Source organism: Nothoprocta perdicaria, unplaced genomic scaffold (genome assembly GCF_003342845.1).
Source record: "Nothoprocta perdicaria isolate Ctin4 unplaced genomic scaffold, notPer1 scaffold_149, whole genome shotgun sequence".
In the NCBI taxonomy this organism is placed as follows: Eukaryota; Metazoa; Chordata; class Aves; order Tinamiformes; family Tinamidae; genus Nothoprocta; species Nothoprocta perdicaria.
Window position 1 is genome coordinate 1000913 of NW_020454638.1, and position 17533 is coordinate 1018445.

Below are 17533 nucleotides of genomic sequence, written 5' to 3' on the forward strand. Positions count from 1 at the left end.
AATTAAAAAGATTGATCTTTAAAGCTGTAATTGCAAAATATTCATGTTAATTATATGCATTTATGCTAATAGTTATTTTATAGCACAGATTAGACCACTGGTGAAAATTTGGCTTAAATTACACAGTCTGAAATAACTCTGACATACTGGGTATATTTAGACTTTGATTCCCCTTTCCATTTGCTTTTGTTTCAGACTTCTGCAAACTGACCCTGTGGTGGGGKCACTCTTTTCTGTACCTCAAAACAGATGTCAGGTACTACAGTTACAAAATAGTCCACTATTACAGGTTGGCTGACTGTGGCTTTTCCTGGGTCCCTCTGCACATGTGCCCAGGACTGTGAACACGGAGCGGGAGGAGAGAAGGCAAACCCAGCTAAGTGCAGGAACTCCCATCAGTGTGTGACATGACAGATAGACAGACCTGGTCCAGGGGATGATGGATTCTGGGGCTCAACCTGTTCATCAATAGTCAGCTGGATTTTGTAACATGGTGTTCTAAGGTAAAGAGTGTCCTTTTTTTTTTTTGAAACCAGCTTGTGATGGTAGTTGCTTTTTTAGGAGGAACAAATGTAATATTGCTGCCCAAGGCAGCAGTCAGCTTTTGGATCCCAGCATACCAGTAACTCTTCTGTACCTAGCATAAAAGAAAATCACTTATCTAACAGTGGCTGTAATCAGAGTTAAATATTTCATAATTACTTGTTCTGCATGAATTTAGGCCATAACATGTGCACTGTGCGTTACTGGATACAGTAAGAGAMCAAAAGTAGCCAAAATTGGTGAAATGATGATTGTTTCCATTTTGTTTTCATAAGGTTTGTAAATAGGGCTCTGAGTTCACAAAGCAGAACACACTGTAGATTGCAGCAGAGCCACAGAGCTTGTGTTTTTGTGTTTGTGACATACATTCCTCTTCTCTGAAACTATATAGCTTGTGCTAAAGTTGTTTCTCTTGGGGTGTGATATAAAAACTGACCTGCTGGCAAAAATGCAAGGCAGTTYCAAGGAAAGCACCATGGCAGATTGACTGCTAGTATTTATTTTGAAGTACTTAATAGATAGCAAAATGTACTCAGCCTTTTTYATACAATGTTTCAGCAGCCACTTGTTAAAACACCTATTAAGAAACATCCTCCTAATTCAGAGATGAGAACCCTGCCTTCAGTGCAATAGCACAAACAACCTTGCTGTACTCCTTAGGGCTATAAGAGGCTCCTGCAAATGCACAAGTTTGTAAATAGGCTAGAGAGATTTTTCTCKGCTAGTTTCCAATATATTAAGATATCTGAGTCTATAGGGCAAATTGTTCTATTATGCAACAATCAACTGATTGTTTAGAGTTTCTATATTTACCTTCCTATGCAACTAATATTTTCCACTGATTCTTGAAGGCTTGTTGGAAACTAGAACTCTTTTCCTTTCAAGTTCTTGAGGACAGATGTGTGTATGTATTTGAAACAAAGTCGTGTTTCTCTGTGTTGTGGTGATGGAAAGGAGAAAGTCTAATAAACGTTATTTTTAGCTTCATGAGTCATTCCTACRTATAGTTGTCATAGCTTCTGTGCACATTCTTACTTAATTTGGTTTGCCATCCCAGCTGGTCCAGTAGTTTGCTTAGTACTTGCAAAGACATTTCTCCTGTGAATAGGTGTATAGGAGTAGAGTTATGGAGGGCAAGGGAAATTTTGTAGTACATGTGTTTAATTTACAAGCACATTATATTTCAGTTGCGCATTCAACAAGGAGTTGGAGAGACTTTTAAAGGCTTCTTCTAGCTGAAATCATTCTGGATGCCAAGACTGCATTGCCATTCTTCTGTTTCTAGGTTAGGATCCCAGCTACATCATGGTTTATGGAATGATAATGACTTGTTAGATACATCCATAAGATCATTCACAAGAATATTGCTTCTCTAGATTTAGCAGGAGTATAGAAAGCAGTAAATTTTCATATTAGAAATTCACACTGACTTAAATGATTTCATGCATTTTTACCTCACCATCTGCTTTATCTGAAGCTAAATTGATTTGTATAACATAGTGCTACTTTMATTAGATAATAAGATATACCCTCTTTCAAAAAGTTGTGCCTCCTGTACTCTTRTCTCTCCTAAACAAAATGGAACCAGGGCTCTTGACCATTTAAATCACTCTGGGTTAGAATAACAAAAAGGGCTGAAGTAAGGTAGGCAGTTACCTATCCCAGAATAAATGACTCTAGTGAAGATCTGTTTATTTGAAACTGTAGCCAGGTAAGGAGTAGCCTGCAGGATGCTTTTTATTCTTACTGTGCTCAGTCTTTGTGAACTGAGCCCCAGATCAGCTAAGCATTCAGGCATAGAGGATGAAATGGAACTACTGGTGTATGGGAGATCCAACCAATTACACAAAAATATGAACAAAAGCAGCACAAGAACAAAAAATGTTCAAGCATCCATTATAAAACAGTTCCAATTTCTTTTTTAAATGTCAAGTGCAAAATATATAGCTTACATGCAAATAACACTGGAGTGTTGTTGCTAATATACTCCCAAAATTACCTTTTCTTAGCATGACCTTTCTTGCTAACAATAACTTATTTTAATTAAATCTCTGGCCATTTTGATTTCATGCCAAATATACCCATGCCATATATTACTGCATTTTCATGTGGGTAGAAAAAGTTTAAAGGTTATAAGCTTAAGTACTTTCTTGAGTTAAACTTTTTTTAAGCAACTATGCTAAGGTTATAGTACCTACTGGTTTGTACAAACAAGGCTTTTCCAAGTTATGAAAAGAACTTTTGCYGAGTTCTACATAGCAGAATCAGCACAGTATTTGGGAAGGCTTTAAATTTAGTGAATCACTCTTGTTTGCTTTCTTAGCAATTTTGTGTTTAGTGCTGCTTCCCTAGGAGGGAAGACCCCTCTTTTACTCAGCAAGGTCAAAGCATATTCCCATTTGCTTTCTCAGGAAAAATGTGTGACAAACTAGTGTTTTTAAATGGAGGRGGCAAAATACATTCTACTACAATGGCATGAAAAAGATATTTTGGAGTTTTTGAAGCTTTTTTCCTTTTTCAGAGGGAAGCAGTGCATTAAATGTTCAGGAAATGTCAGCTTTTCTACGTGGAGATAGTACTTTTGTTGATTGGTGTCTCTGTGATGAAGTGGAGTGACTCTTGGAGCAAGTTCCCTGAAGGAATGAGATAGGGAAGGTCTGTAGTGAGAACCTGTCTGCCCGAGACCCCTTTCAGCACGTGCACATATGGCCTCTTTGCTCTACCACATGCTTGTCATCAGTTACTGCTGCTGCTTAAATGTCTCYGAGGGCCCCTGAAACCAGGATATCCTCAATTCTCTTTGCAACATCCTGCCTTGGTTTTATTTTTATATTTCATAATGCATTCTGGAAACTGGCAGCTCTGAGCTTAGTGGTAATAAGTTGGTAATATGGGACACCCTTGGAGTATGAGAAATAAAGATTTATTTCTCAATCAGCTTTAGCAGCCTCTCTACTGGAATTCACAGTATTTTTTAAAGGAATTACTAAGTACACAAAAATATGGAGGTCTAGACTTTCATCTGCTGAGGTTTTCTGAGGTGCACTCACCTGTGCAGGTGAGAGCAGCTCTGGAAAAGTGTTTGGGAAATGACCTCCCGACACTGACCTCTCCTGTCAGCAGAGACTGAAAGGTAGAAAGAATGAATTCTTGGAGGCAGAGGAGCTTTCCTRTAATTACTTCCTTGCTTACTGGCCTTCTAATAATATGTTGAAGGTGGCGGTTGCCTTACATCAAGTCAAAATGCTACAGCTGCTGTTGCTGCTGTAGCAGTGTGGCAAATCAAGAAAGAATTAGTATTAAATGTCTTAAAAGCATAAATCAATTTGAAAGTTTACAGCAGATGTGAAGTCTAGATGGAGATTATTTTGATACCTGAAGATTTTGATATAGATATTAGACTAGTTTTTGGTGTTTTGTTTTTAAAAATGAATTTATAAATACCCTATATAACTAACTCAGTGGATGCCCTGAGGGGCAAGTAACTTGACAATGTGATGCTACTTGCTGTGTCTTCAAGATTCTGTAAAGTGCATTTTAGTTCAATGCATTTCAATCTGGAGCCTGAATGGTCTCTGTGAAGGAGATATCTGACTGAAGTATTAATACTAGAAAATGCTGTAGCTCCCAGTAATAACAGGGTTTCCAGAACTTTTGGAATTTATTTGAGGACTTAAATGGTATTTAAACAAATTTTCTTGTCAGATATCAGATTCTAATAGCATGAGTTKGTGCCTGAGTGTGTGTTTGTCCTGTAGAACAATAAGGAAAGCAAATGAGGGAAATGCTGTGACATAACCACAGCTATACCTTGACTTAAGATAAAGGAGATATCAGGCCGGGGAAGAACACCAGAAATGAAGTGTATCCTACTAAGCTGTGGGTGACTAGAAGCAATTTTTAATCAGAATGAGCACTTGCTTCACATCAGTGCATTTCTAAATAGAGTAAGAAACAGCCCCATGGCAGTGTGTTTATAAAAAGAAAAATAGTAGAGAAAAACAAAAAGGAAAGCCAAGAGCATTATTCTGCAGTTGCAGCCAGTCATGTGAATAGAAGCTTAACAGTTTAATTATGTTTGTTTGTGGGCTCTATTTTGTTTTTCTTGAACTTTCAGAGAAATTTCCCATCACTTGCTATTGGRGCTACCAGGAACATTTTCAAGAGAAGTTTGGCCTCTGACCAGAGACTGAGACACTTAAGACTTCTGCAGGCTGGGACTGAAACCTGCAAATGAAGAAATGTAAGCTGGAAGTTTCTTTGCTTTCTAAAAGCTGTCAAGCTGTGTAGAGCTGCCAGGAAACTTAAACTTGGCTCAGTAACAGCTTGTTTTAGGACACTTGCAAGGACAAAGCAGTGGTTTGGGCAGTTCTTGTGTCCCCTGATGAGACAACTACGTCTCATAAAGTTTTTTGAAAAAGAAATGGGAGATGAAGAGAGACAATTTAGATTTTCCACTACAAGCAGCTCTAGAATAAATCCCAGAAAACCAAAACAATCTCTTCTTCATTTTGAAGAATAGTATCRACATGTAAAAGAATTCATGTGAAAACCTGTAATGATATAAAACTTCTGAGTGTCTTGCAGCCACAACTCCATAAAGCACTCAATTTGCAAGCTAAAATTTGCCTGGCACTAATTGACTAGACTGATTAGATCTTTAAAGGTGCATTTAACCTTTTTACCTTACTAGAAAAGAGAGAGAATCTGAATTTTTGTCATGCTAGCTCCAAACTGTTGCAATGTCACCTTCCCTTTTGATTCCCTGATGTGGTTGAACAGAGAATCCACAGATAAAGGACTGGGGGAAGAAGGAGGAGGAGGAAGTTTTGCAAATTGGGTTTTTCTGCAGCTAGCAGTTCATACCAGGAGTATTCCCAAGTCTAAAAAATCTGTTGTGAATTCACCTTCTTTTGGGCTATGGTATCCTGTTCAYGTGATAATGAAGAAAAGTAATGAATCATGTATTCTGCAGCATATAGGTGCCCTGAATCCTTGGCCATTTTGTAGCCTACAGCTCTTATACTTCCAGAGACAGAATTGCTATTCAGAAAAAGTGTTTTTGAAAGCAATAAGGAATAAATTGCATCACTGTAGAAGGACTATTTGTGTTTCAGGTGACTGGAAAGAGCAATCTGTGCTCTTCGAAAATAAAATGCTGAATATCTCCTCCAACATGGATGAAGCAATGTAGAGAAGAGACTTCCTGTGACAGAAGGTTTAACTTAGCTGCTGTTTGGTAAGTCAGGGGTTAATGCTATTCCCTTGAATGTAGAAACAAGCAAGTCATGCAGTGCTTTCCATCCTCCCTGCTAGTTATTCCTGTTTCATAAATGAAGCGATTAAAATGCCAATAAAGACCAATGGCCCATCTAATCTGGTGTCCTTGCACCAGTAGGAATTAAAGCCCAATGTTTCTTAAGATAGTGAAGTAAATTCATAAAGTATGCAAAGAAACATTTGCAGCATATGGGAAAAATATGTCGCATCTCAAATGGTGATCATTTTGTTAGCATAGTAACAGTTTTCAGGTAAGAATATTTGTAAGAGTCTTGAGGTATAGGGAACACTTATAGATCTACATAAATGCATAATAATAGTGCTCTTAGCCATTAGATTTGGTAGACCTTGTAATTTAATCTTAGCTCGTGCAGTGTGTATGCAGGTGATACTCTTCAATATGCACAACCCTACTAYTTGCCACAAAATGTCATGCTATGGTGGTTTTAGTATCCTTCCAAATAAAATAGAACACACACGAGAGTCACCTTTACATGCAAATAAAGACTCTAGCTGTAAGAAAGTGAAGTTTAAAGAGAAGTAAGGACAAGTAAGTTTTATATCATTGCAAGAATCCTAGGCATATTCAGCTTTTTGGAGAAGTGTGGACTGCTAGGAAAAGTTAGACATAAATTCTTTGACTCAAGATTGTACTTCTCATGCTCCATAGTGGTTTTAGACTCTTCTGATGCCTGACAGCAGAATTTTGCTCAGTAATGTTTCCTTATCTTATGCCTCTTTTTTTCTATTTCTTTGTGTTATATAAAATCCAGATAAACACAAACAAGGCTCACATAAACAATAGCCCCCTCCTTATGGGGTAAATGGAGTCAGAATATACACAGAATTTGCTCTAAGTGGAGACTTACATTTATGCTGAAACTTTTCAACATTTACCCACCAAATTTACACTGCTTCTTGAATATACCAAATATTGTCCAYATCCTGAAAACAATGTTTAAAACTGAGGCATGGAGAATTCTCCAGAACTGGGAAATCTGATTTCAAAAATCTTGTAAAATTACTCAAAGTGATGGAAAGGGAATTACACTTAAATAGTTRTTTTTCAGAAATTTTTGCCTGTTTTGGCATATTGGTAGCAATGTCTTCTATTTTCTTGTGTGCGAGACTTCAGTGTGTGTATGTGCAACATGAGAAAATATTTCTACCCATAAAATGCGTGATAAGTAACCAGCTGTCTAGCTAATGCATGCACACAATCTCTTGATTATGCACAGAATGGAAGATCTTYTCCAACCATAATGATATTGTGATTCTATGATTAGAAAATTGGCTTTGTTATAGAAAGGATAGGSGAAAAAGAGTCTTTTCTTTTTCCCAGTAGTTGTGTTAGAATTTTCCCTATTTTTTATTAGATATATGTATTGGTAAAGCATTTGATTTAGCCGTTCTGGTCTCAGTTTAACAAACCATTTGCTTAACTTTAAATTCAGAATCAGTTCCACTGACTTGAATAAGACTACAGAAATGCTTCAGTGTATAAGTTGAAGCCCCCTGCTAAACTGCAGCCAAAAATACTGTAAAGATTAATGTGTTTCAATTTGAAGAGACATGTTTTAAGACCAACAGCAACCATGGTATCCCTGGTATTCCCTAGCATATTTGTGTATCAAAGTCATTTTACAGTGCTACATTCTGCTAAGGAATTTTAGCCTAATGCTTATCCACTGACATTATTAAAGTCTAAACAGCAAAAAATATCATATATGCTGAGATTAGAAGATTGCAGTCTTAATTCCTTCTCTTTAAAAAAAAAAAAGCACATTTCGTATGGTGTCTATATAGTATTGTGAGAGAGTATGTGAAGCTAAGGATAATTCTGAGTATATCTTTATAGGAAGGATAGGTAAACACTTTCAAAACTTTCTTGATCTTCCTTTTGAGTGTTCTCCTTTAAGCTCATTAATAGTTTATGTTAATGTGCTTTAAAGAGTGGGTTTCTTCCTTGATGCTTAATTGCATTATATATAGAAAATCTGCTTTTCTTAGTTCCATTTTCACTGAGCATACAGGAAGCATGGCATGCTGTAAAGCAGAACTATCAGGTCAGTTGGAATCAGTAAGAGCAGCTGGTAGGGAATGCTTTGGATTAGTTTAGCCAACCATCAGCCATCATCCTACTTCAGCTATGGCATCTTTCCTGTGTCTCTGGCTTCAGAGAGTGTAAATTGTGTATTACATTGCTTCCAAAACTGGTCTTGTGGATCAAAAGATTTTTGACTGCTCAGAGACTGCCAAGGTTGAAAGAATTAGGGGAAAAAAAAAAAAAAAAAAAACAAGCCCCAACAATATTGCACTTTTTCTCTTTTTTCTCTTGGGACTTCCTGGTTTCACATTTCCTTAGGTTGGTGGCAAAACCAGAATGAGCAATATGCAGAGTGGAAAGGAGTGACCCATATGTATACTAGTTGACGCAGATGCAATGTGTAGAATTTAAAAAATGAGCAATTTAAAAAATGAGGAGCCCTCACACCTACAGTGTTGTGAAGTCTGAGAGTAAAAATGATAGAATTTAGGAGCTTCCCCCTCTACTCCCTTTCCCTCACTTTGCATACAAGACTAGTAATTCTGTTACAGTAATGTGGCTGTGCTAAAGACATTTTTGCTATAGGATCAGAAGGGTTCCTGTTGCAGTTAGTAGTGAGAAACCTTTACAAATGTCCTTGGGGTAAAAGGACTTCTAAGTAATTATTATATTTGCACAGGAATTGGTTATAATTACTGGACTTCCCGAAAATGATTTTCAGAGGAAATCAGTGTAGCCAATTGCATTACTACCTCCTCAGATCAATATTATATTAGTCCCAGAACATGCATACCCACAGGGCAAAGTAGCAAACTATTAGCATTTTATTAACAATTTCCCACATCCCAAGACTATTACTCAAATGATTGATGACTGAGRCTGGACATACCTTCAAATGCTCATGAACAACTAATAAATTCTTTTTGTTTTTTAATTTCTTCCTTTTCATTGTCTTTCTTACCAAATTTCCCATGATTTTTGAATAACAGTGAGTTCAGCAACAGTGTAACTACTTCCAATGTATTTTGCTATTTGTGTTAATACTGATTGGGGGGGGGGGAACTGATTTCAGATTATATCCAGACTGACTCTTGCTTTTCTTTCTTGCTGGATAGCTAAAATTGCTGCTGATTAGTGGCAGATTTGCAACTGAATGAATTTGTGCATGGTTCCAGTTCATTTGTAAAGCCTTTTCTTTCTTCTTTTAGGAGTACTGCTGTCAGAGTGGAACTTTAAGCCCTTCCCCACTCAGACAACATGTAATTTCAGATAAAAGCTCTRTATTGTAGCATTTCATGAACAATCCAGTCACTCTTATGTCTGTAACAAAGAGGATGTCATAAAAGTAGTTATGTGATGACACTAAAGAAGTTGAAATACCTTAAGAGTGGCTGGTTGTTACTCATAGCAGAACTCTGAGCCCTATGTCAAAGGAGTCRTCTTTGCTGTGAGAGATAAGTGAAAATGACCGAAGCCAGCAAAGGAAAAATCAGACCATTAGGTAAACCATTCAGTAAAAAAAAAATAATGTATTCAGTATTTTCGTTTCTTATACTACAGTAGCAGCTACCATTAAGAGGAGCAGTGTTTTTGGAGMCTTACCTTAGGCTATTTCCACTTTTTATTCATGGTGACTGAATTAGGAATGTGAGCAGGCTCAAACTGAATTTGAAGTGAAGGAAAGTAATATTGGATACTAATTTGTATACTGATGCTTCAGCTGATCAGATGTTTTAGCATTTGATTTAAAGTCCATGTGGAGATGTGGAGATCTCCCACCCAAGTCTGTAGTTGTTGTGCCARACTAAGGTGTTCTTGCTAACTGCAGAGTGTAAGAATATCAGGCATATGATGCTAAAGAAACACAAATGAGAAAAAATGGAAGAGGATTTAAAAGTAAAATGAGATATGTGAAAACTGTAATGTTACAGTTAAAAATAACCAAAGAATTGATGGATTTGGAGCGCATCTCTCAATAAAAAAAAAAAAAAACTGCATTATATGAATGGATAATTGTGTTGGCATGGGAAATTATTATTTCCTAGCTTCAAATACTGTGAATAGCCTCTCTTACATTCTTACATGTCATGGTGGAATACACCTGCATTTTCCAGAGTTGGGGAATTGCTGAGCTAGCTGTAGCTTTTCACATCCAGACCTGGCAGTAGTGTGATACTGTGGTGGAAGGTGGTTAATCATGGTGAGACACAAGGCTTATTTGCTGAAGCACCATCACTCACCTGCCCTGCTTTCAGGAAGCCAGACTATAGCTTTTGTTTTAATGCACATACTATCCGGTCTCTTGACATATCTGGAATGATCTTAAGGACTTGGGGAAGCTCGACAGACTCAAAATGGAGTAGATGTACCTATGAGTATAGATACACTACCATCTGGGGAAATCTTTTTGGGATCAGAGTTTCTTTAAGAACTGTTCCAAATATTCTGTAGTGAATTTTTGTTTACAAATGTGCATTGTGTCTTAGACTCTTTATTTCCTAGTTGATAAAACTAGAATCCTAGTCTGCACTCATTATCTCTTGAGGGGTATAAGCACGTACAGAAACATTTGTAATTTGTCATCTTGGTTCATTCTGATGCRTTCTTTTAGTGTTTGTAGCATGAGAATGGAGAGATGTAGAAGGCTGGTGTTAGTGCTGAAGCTGCAGGTACATGCTCATCTCTTCTGATCTGGAAAGGGGAATCTGAGAATATATTCTGTCCTGTGTCTTACCTGTTACACTGAGATTCATTGAAATATATCACATTCATTGCTAGTCACCACAGGCATCAGTTTCCTTATTGATGTTGAATGGGATATGCATGAGAAACCAGCAACTAGGGAGACAGAAGAGTTAAAACKGAAGATTTTAGTGAAGGTGTAAGGAAAATGAATTTGATGCTTAGGAGTTCTGTGTTTGCTAAGATATCTAGGACATGTTCAACATATCTTAGCAATTTACACTTTTTAGTGTGATTTATCTTGATACATTTAAAGCAGAGTTCCTGCTGTTCACTATATGGTTTTGTTTTTTGTTGTTTTGGTGTGATGACATTAATTTTCCTTCCCGTCTTTTATTCATGGCAAGGATGCAGAATTTCTTAGAAATATATTACCATATGATTTCTGAAAAATCTAGTATATGATTTTATTAAAGGTTGGAGAAACATATGTATGTATTAAGACAGATAGCTGTTTTGGAACAAGATAGGACAATATTTGTATACTTTTAAAGCTGCGTTCATTTTTAAATTAAGGCTAAGGCATGTCTGAATATAATATACAAACCATAAAAATTGGTGTTTTTTCCATTCATACTAGGCTACTACTTGATATCTATCTTCAACAGCTATCACATGAAGGTTTCTTTGTAATGTGCAAGCATCTTTCYCTTTGACAGCTGGCAATACAAAGACTTGACCCTTTGCAAATTGYGAGTATTTGACTTATAGGTATGGATGTAAAGATTGTAAACGTGTCTATAATAAGTGAGTTTGCACAAGGAAAATAAAAGTATAAAATACTACTGTGTTGAAATTTATTTACTATTTAAATGTATTGAGTTTTCTTTGCAAGAAACATTAGGTTATCAAATATGCAACTCTTTTAATTTCTAGTAATTGATATATTATGTCAATCTTGTATAAACCTGGCATACACTGTTTTAATTCTTTTGTGATGTTATGCAATGTTTTAACACAATTTCAGATACTGTATGAACTGAAGAGGGTGTTTTCTAAAACTGATGATCAGTTTGTAGTGGAAGGTGAGTTTTTGATGGTTTTAAGCATAAAACCTTGGACTGTATTTCTAAAAGACATACAGTCTATTTCTGTAACTATCCACGTGATTGATGCTGGTTTCATAATAACAATCCAGTGTTGCTCACATTCTTATGTTTGGAAAAAGGAATCCTCTCATGCCCTTGTTTGTTTAACAGTCTGAGTTCAATAAATGATGAGCATGGGATCTTGCACTTAAAAGTATATGAGTGAGATGAAATAACCTTCTCTGCTTTTTCCTACAGAGCTTTRGAACTCTGGATGTCTCTACTGTACTTTTGTTTTCTTGTTGAACAAAGCCATGTGCCTGATCCTTTCAATATATTTGTTAAAAGCTTGTAATAGTCTTTTTAGTGTTGTCACAGTAAATGATTTTGGAAGGGGGATAATTTAGTTATCCTAGTCACGAAAGGATATGTGTTACCATTAAAGTTTGGAAAAATAATGTGATTTATTAAAGGTTGGAGAAACATATATGTAAACTACAAACCTAACCTCTCTACCCACGTACATATGAGATCATACTGCCTCCATCTGCAGTTGAAATATTGGGTGAGAGCCATAAAATATACAACTATATTTTGAATAATGAAAATTGTCATTTTCCACAGTCTTACTGTAATCGCATCTAATACTCATATTTTATACTAAGCATTCTTGTTTCTGTTTTGTTCCTAATCTGAAAATATTGAATTTCAACMTAATGCTTTTTACTCTTTTGATTTTTATTTTGAAAAAGATCTAAATCAGTATGTAATCCTAGAACAGATTTCCCTTGCTATACAATATTCTATTTTGCTTTGTTAAGAAATACATTAACACAATGAATATGCAACTATAGTAACAAAAAAAAGCACAACAAACTTGAGGTAAATCCTTTTTAATACTCTTTATTTTGTCAATACAAGATTAATGCTAGTCTTAYAATTTGCATGTTATGACTCTTAACAATTTCCATGTTACTAATGATTCACTGTTATGGCAAGGCAGTTCTCTAATTCTACTGTCTGTTTTCAGTAAAATTCCTGTGGTGAATGAACTTTTAAGTGTGAAAGTGACCAAAACTTCACCAAGAGAACACAAATGTTTATCAGTTTAGAAAGGCACATAAAGGCTTGTTTGTCTTGTTCTGAAGTTGCAGGTTACACACAAAATTCTCCTTTGCCCTGTGGATTCTCTTTGCATTTTCATTGCTGTTTTGATAGAAGGGGCTCATAAAATTGGAAGGACCATCACAGAAGGGTCAGGACACTGGAGGACCATATCTGGTACAGTAGTCTTTGGGGATTTTTGTTTGCTTGTTATTGTGTGTATTTTCTCTCAGTCTCTGTTTTAGGTATGAAAGACTGTGAGCCCTTGAATTCTCATCCATGCAGTCATGGGCAAGGCTATTATTTTAAACAAATTTAGTTGTACCGTGGATGCCTGATAAGCCATGGGAATTAGAACACTTTGAGATCCATAGGACTGACTGCTTTACAGTTGTGCAAGTAGGGCACTAATTAGATTATTAATATCTGTGTAGGCAAAATATTAGCAAACTAGGTCCTTATGCAGGAATCGGGGATTTTTTTGAAAATTCAATTGTGTTTCAGGATTTTCACACTTTTGTACTTGAGTTTCTACCAAAACAAGCTTTTCTACTATAGTTRTATGGAGAAGTAATTGTGATGTGCTATATGACTTTCTTAAATGTATTTGTGATTATARTCTGTGTTCCTGCTAAACATGCTTGAAGCAGCAGCAAAACAGGAAAGGAGTTAATGTACTGTTGGCACTTGTACATAAATTTTGATCATTTTATTTTACAGTTTAATAAGCCATTAGTAGACAGTTGAATATTGCATTGAAAGTATTTCTGCTGCCATTGTATTTTCATTATCTTGAAAAGAAGGATTGGTTTTCACTAGTACGCAAATATTTGCTTTCTTGGGGAGGATAGTTTAGGTGTTGATATTTGTGGYGCATGGTGTAAATTGAGTATATGTGGTCTTCAGACTTTACTCGAGCATCAAATTCTGTGTTTAAAAAGACCCAGAAAAATGCACAGCATCCTAATTTACCATTCATAGCTTCAAAACTTTCACCTTTTCTTTAAGATTGATGAGCAGAGAAGCTGTGGCAGAGCTGTCATATTCATGCAGCTTCCCCTGGAAAGCTATTAGGGTTTCAATAAATCATTCTCAAGTCTCATTGATCTCAGACAGCATTGAACACTCAAAGACTGTTTCAACACTCATGTGCTTTGTGTGTGTCCTGCCCTACAAAATGCAGTAGACTCTCTGTAAACTAAGTAGCATAATTTCTTGATTACATTCCTTAGTGTGATTCTTGCCTTGGGAGCTGCCACAATGCTCAACACTGCTGACCTGAAGATGTGACCAAGAATCTCTTGGTTTCATCCATATTAATTTTACCTTGAGCTGGAGCCATGAATATTAAGATTGCCACCACTATTATTTTGTGCCATGGCATCTTGGCCTCTGCCCTGCAAGCAAGGAAAGGAACAGTCTTTAGATAACTGCATTACAAAAAATACAATGAGGYAAACTAGGGCAGCCTTGAAGATAGAAGGGAAGAGAACCCAGTGCAGTGACCTCTGCTGCAGCCTGCTGTTATGCCCTGATTAATTGATCTTGGATATGTGGAGACCTTGCTCACCCCTCGAATGCCATGAGAAGCATGGTACAAATTCATGGATTACAATTGGCAGAAAAAAGCATAGTTGGGGCTGCTGTTCTGAACAGAAGCAAGAGTCCTCTGAAAAGAGCTGATGCACAGCCAAGTCTTCAGCTACTGCTGAACCCAATCCATGAATGTCAACACCTGAGGTGTCAAGATTGCAAACTATGACACTTCTCCCCAAAATACGCTACAGTTTTGAAAGAGACATCTAACGTGCAAACTTGTTACAGTACAAATTTTTTTTATATTATTAGATGGCACATTGTGTATGTGTGTGTATATATATATATAGAAAAATCTCTACTTAATTTGCAGCTTCTCCAGGAAGATCAAATCATTTTCCTGAAACACTCTTTCTTCTCTTGGAGGAGGAGAGAGGGGGGAGAAAAAAGTCTAGTCTGCAATAAAACTTATCCTTTACCTGTTGCTGCTAGATCATATTGCATCTTGTCTGTGAGCATTAATATTTTTTATATATGTCTTAATTCTTTTAATTTCCAGGATCTAGTGCTCATTGAAAATATATGATTTATAATGTCATAGCTCTAAAGCAAAAATTTCCAGCTTTTATTTAAAGTTTCATGTTACCCGTATTCATCTATATGSTTGGTCTCTAGATCACCTACTCCAGATCCTTATATGGGACTATATCATTCAGTCTATTATGAGTATTTTAAGGATTTACAAAAATGTACTGAGAATTACTGTTTTTATTTGCTTTCATGAGATGATATAGCAGTCTGTAAGCACTTAAAATAGGAATAATGAAGAATTTTTTCAGCTAGAACAAATTTGTTGATGTCTATTGATGCAATGATTGAAACAATTCTAATTTGCTAAACACAAAGTTGTGTTTAGTAAGGCCAATTATTCAACCTTTTACTAAAGATGAAGTTTAACTAATTATAATCTTAATGTTTATTGATAGATTGGAACCATTCTTTAACTGATRGGGCCAAATAAGTGTCTACTGACTGCCCAAACCAGAGATGTACAAAAGAAAGTTWAAAATCCACACAGTTGTGCTTGTTTAAATTGGTTTTACTGATTGAATGATTGCATTGGCTCTTGACACATGGTGCATATGCCCCTCGTGATCAGCTCAGCTCAGTGATACCTGCCTGGCTCATGTGGGTTCACGGGCCTGGCTGCAGCCAGCATGTGCTGGTACAAGGGCTTTTATACCTATTAGGGGCCTGAGGAAGTGCAGCTAGGATGTCCTGAAAAACAAACACACAAAAATAGCRTCCAGCAATTGAACCTGTTTAATTACAAAGGAGAGTTTATACTTGAAGTGGCCAAACTGATAAACTGGAGCTAATAATGGAGATAAATGCAGTATATGCAATGACAAAGCCAGCTTAAATCTAGATACAGAGAAAGGATGAGGGCAAGTTTGGCTGGAGTCTCTCTATTTGGAAATGGAGAGCTTGAGACATGTGAGTATTTACAGGCAAGGAAAACACTTTCTTGCAGGCAATTGTGTTTCTAGTGGAGYGCCTGGTTGTTGTCAGGTTTTTCGGGTGGTGTGTAGTGGTGTGCACCTCTTCTGTTATGTGCCCTGGGTGGCTGCATTGAGAACTAGCTGTAGTTTGGAGATGTAGAGAGTGGAGTGGGATGAAAACATGCTGAAGGAATAGCAGGATGGGCAAGGAAAAAATATCCAAATTATTTTATTTCAAGAGTCTTTAAAGATAGAAGGAGAAGCAGTTAGAGAATGAAAATACAACTCAAATCTGAAGTATTTCTGCTTTGACCATACAGAGTTGCAGTCATTTATTTTTTTCCAGTGTCTTTATCTCACCAACTTGTTGTTTAGTGAGCAGAAAAACAGCTGCTGCAAGCTGCTGATGAGAGCAGGAACTGTGTGCCCAAAGGTCCTCAGGCAAGCAGCGAGCCAGGTTTCTCTCTCTTCAAGAGTGGGTTTCATGTCTTGTGGAAGCCCCTGAGCTCCAAACCGTGTGCTGTCATATAGAGATGGGAGAATTGCAGCTATTTCTTTCCAGTTAATATTTTTGTTTTTTAAAACATCTAACACTACGAAGCTTTCCAGATGGAGATCTGCTTTTATATGTTTTCTTAGGCTGCGCTTCTCTTATCGCTAGAGTGAACTTGGGTGCTGAGTTCTAGACTTTGAATTTCACAGRGTAAGGATTTGCACTTGTGCAGAAATGCACTGTAAACTTGCACAGAATGATACAAATGCTTTCTCAAGGAATGAGAGTGAAAAAAGTGACAGTAGTCCTTTTTAGCTGATGTTTCATGTCTTCTGACTAGCTTATTTTAGTAATCCTGCCTCCAAAACAAAAATCAAAGTAATACTGAAAAGTAACATTAGGATATGATTTCTTCTTTAATTACAAATATTTTGAAAGGTTTTTTTCTCAAGTATCATGGGAAGAGAGACAAGAAGGAATTAGGGCTATGCTAGTAAGACTCAAGCTTGAGTTGTTTGTTTGTTTTAAATAACATGCCTTATGCTCAGTATTCAGTTTGTCAAACCAAATATATGTAGGAATCGGTGACAACGGCAGAAGTCCTAATTGATAAGACGCTGAGAATTACTTTGTGTCAAGTGCTAATCAGACTTCTTTTCCACTTATCTGTGCTACCATTCAATAGCTGACAACTTTTAGACCATCATGAATGTGCTGGAAATCTGCTGTACTTATAAAATGTTTGACAGATGTGTTCTGCACAGAACCCAGAAAGCTCAAGCTTTCCATGTAGGCTTTGCTGGATTTAAAATCTTTACATTCACCATAATGAGAAATGAGAATACATATGTGTAGGATTACAGCTTATTTTTTTAAAACTTTGTGATGACTATTTGTTCAGGTTATTGTGAAAAGCCCCTTTGTGGTTTGATATGTCTAATTCTGTTGATTTTGTGAAGGTTTTTGACTGTGTTATGGAAGAGTCCAAATACATGTACAATCAATATATGCATGATTCTGGAAGGGTTAAAAGCAACTAAAACCAAATTCTGAAGTTAGGGTATGTCATGTACTGCATTTAATGAACRTTTAATGAACATTCACTGCGTTTAGTGAACAGTGATAGTGAATTAACAGACCCATCTATTTCAGTGAATGCAGAACTTCTTACATCTAARAACTCTTTGGAGAGAGGGAGTGAAAAATATTTTCAGAGTTTAAAGTGGCTCTGAATTTTTTCCATTGTYCATAAATACTT

At 36.5% G+C, this 17533-nt stretch overlaps 1 long non-coding RNA gene across 3 annotated transcripts in view; it reads left to right on the forward strand.

The window, feature by feature from the left end:
* The window catches only part of LOC112943429, a 113024-nt gene that overhangs the window by 88113 nt on the left and 7378 nt on the right, over window positions 1–17533 (forward strand). For 2 of the 3 annotated variants that reach the window (XR_003248568.1, XR_003248567.1), the window contains exons 2-3: window positions 4661–4786; window positions 5661–5782. This is a non-coding gene — a long non-coding RNA (uncharacterized LOC112943429). Of the gene's footprint in view, window positions 1–440; window positions 504–4660; window positions 4787–5660; window positions 5783–17533 lie in introns of those variants that run through there. The other variant, XR_003248569.1, reaches the window with a different exon arrangement.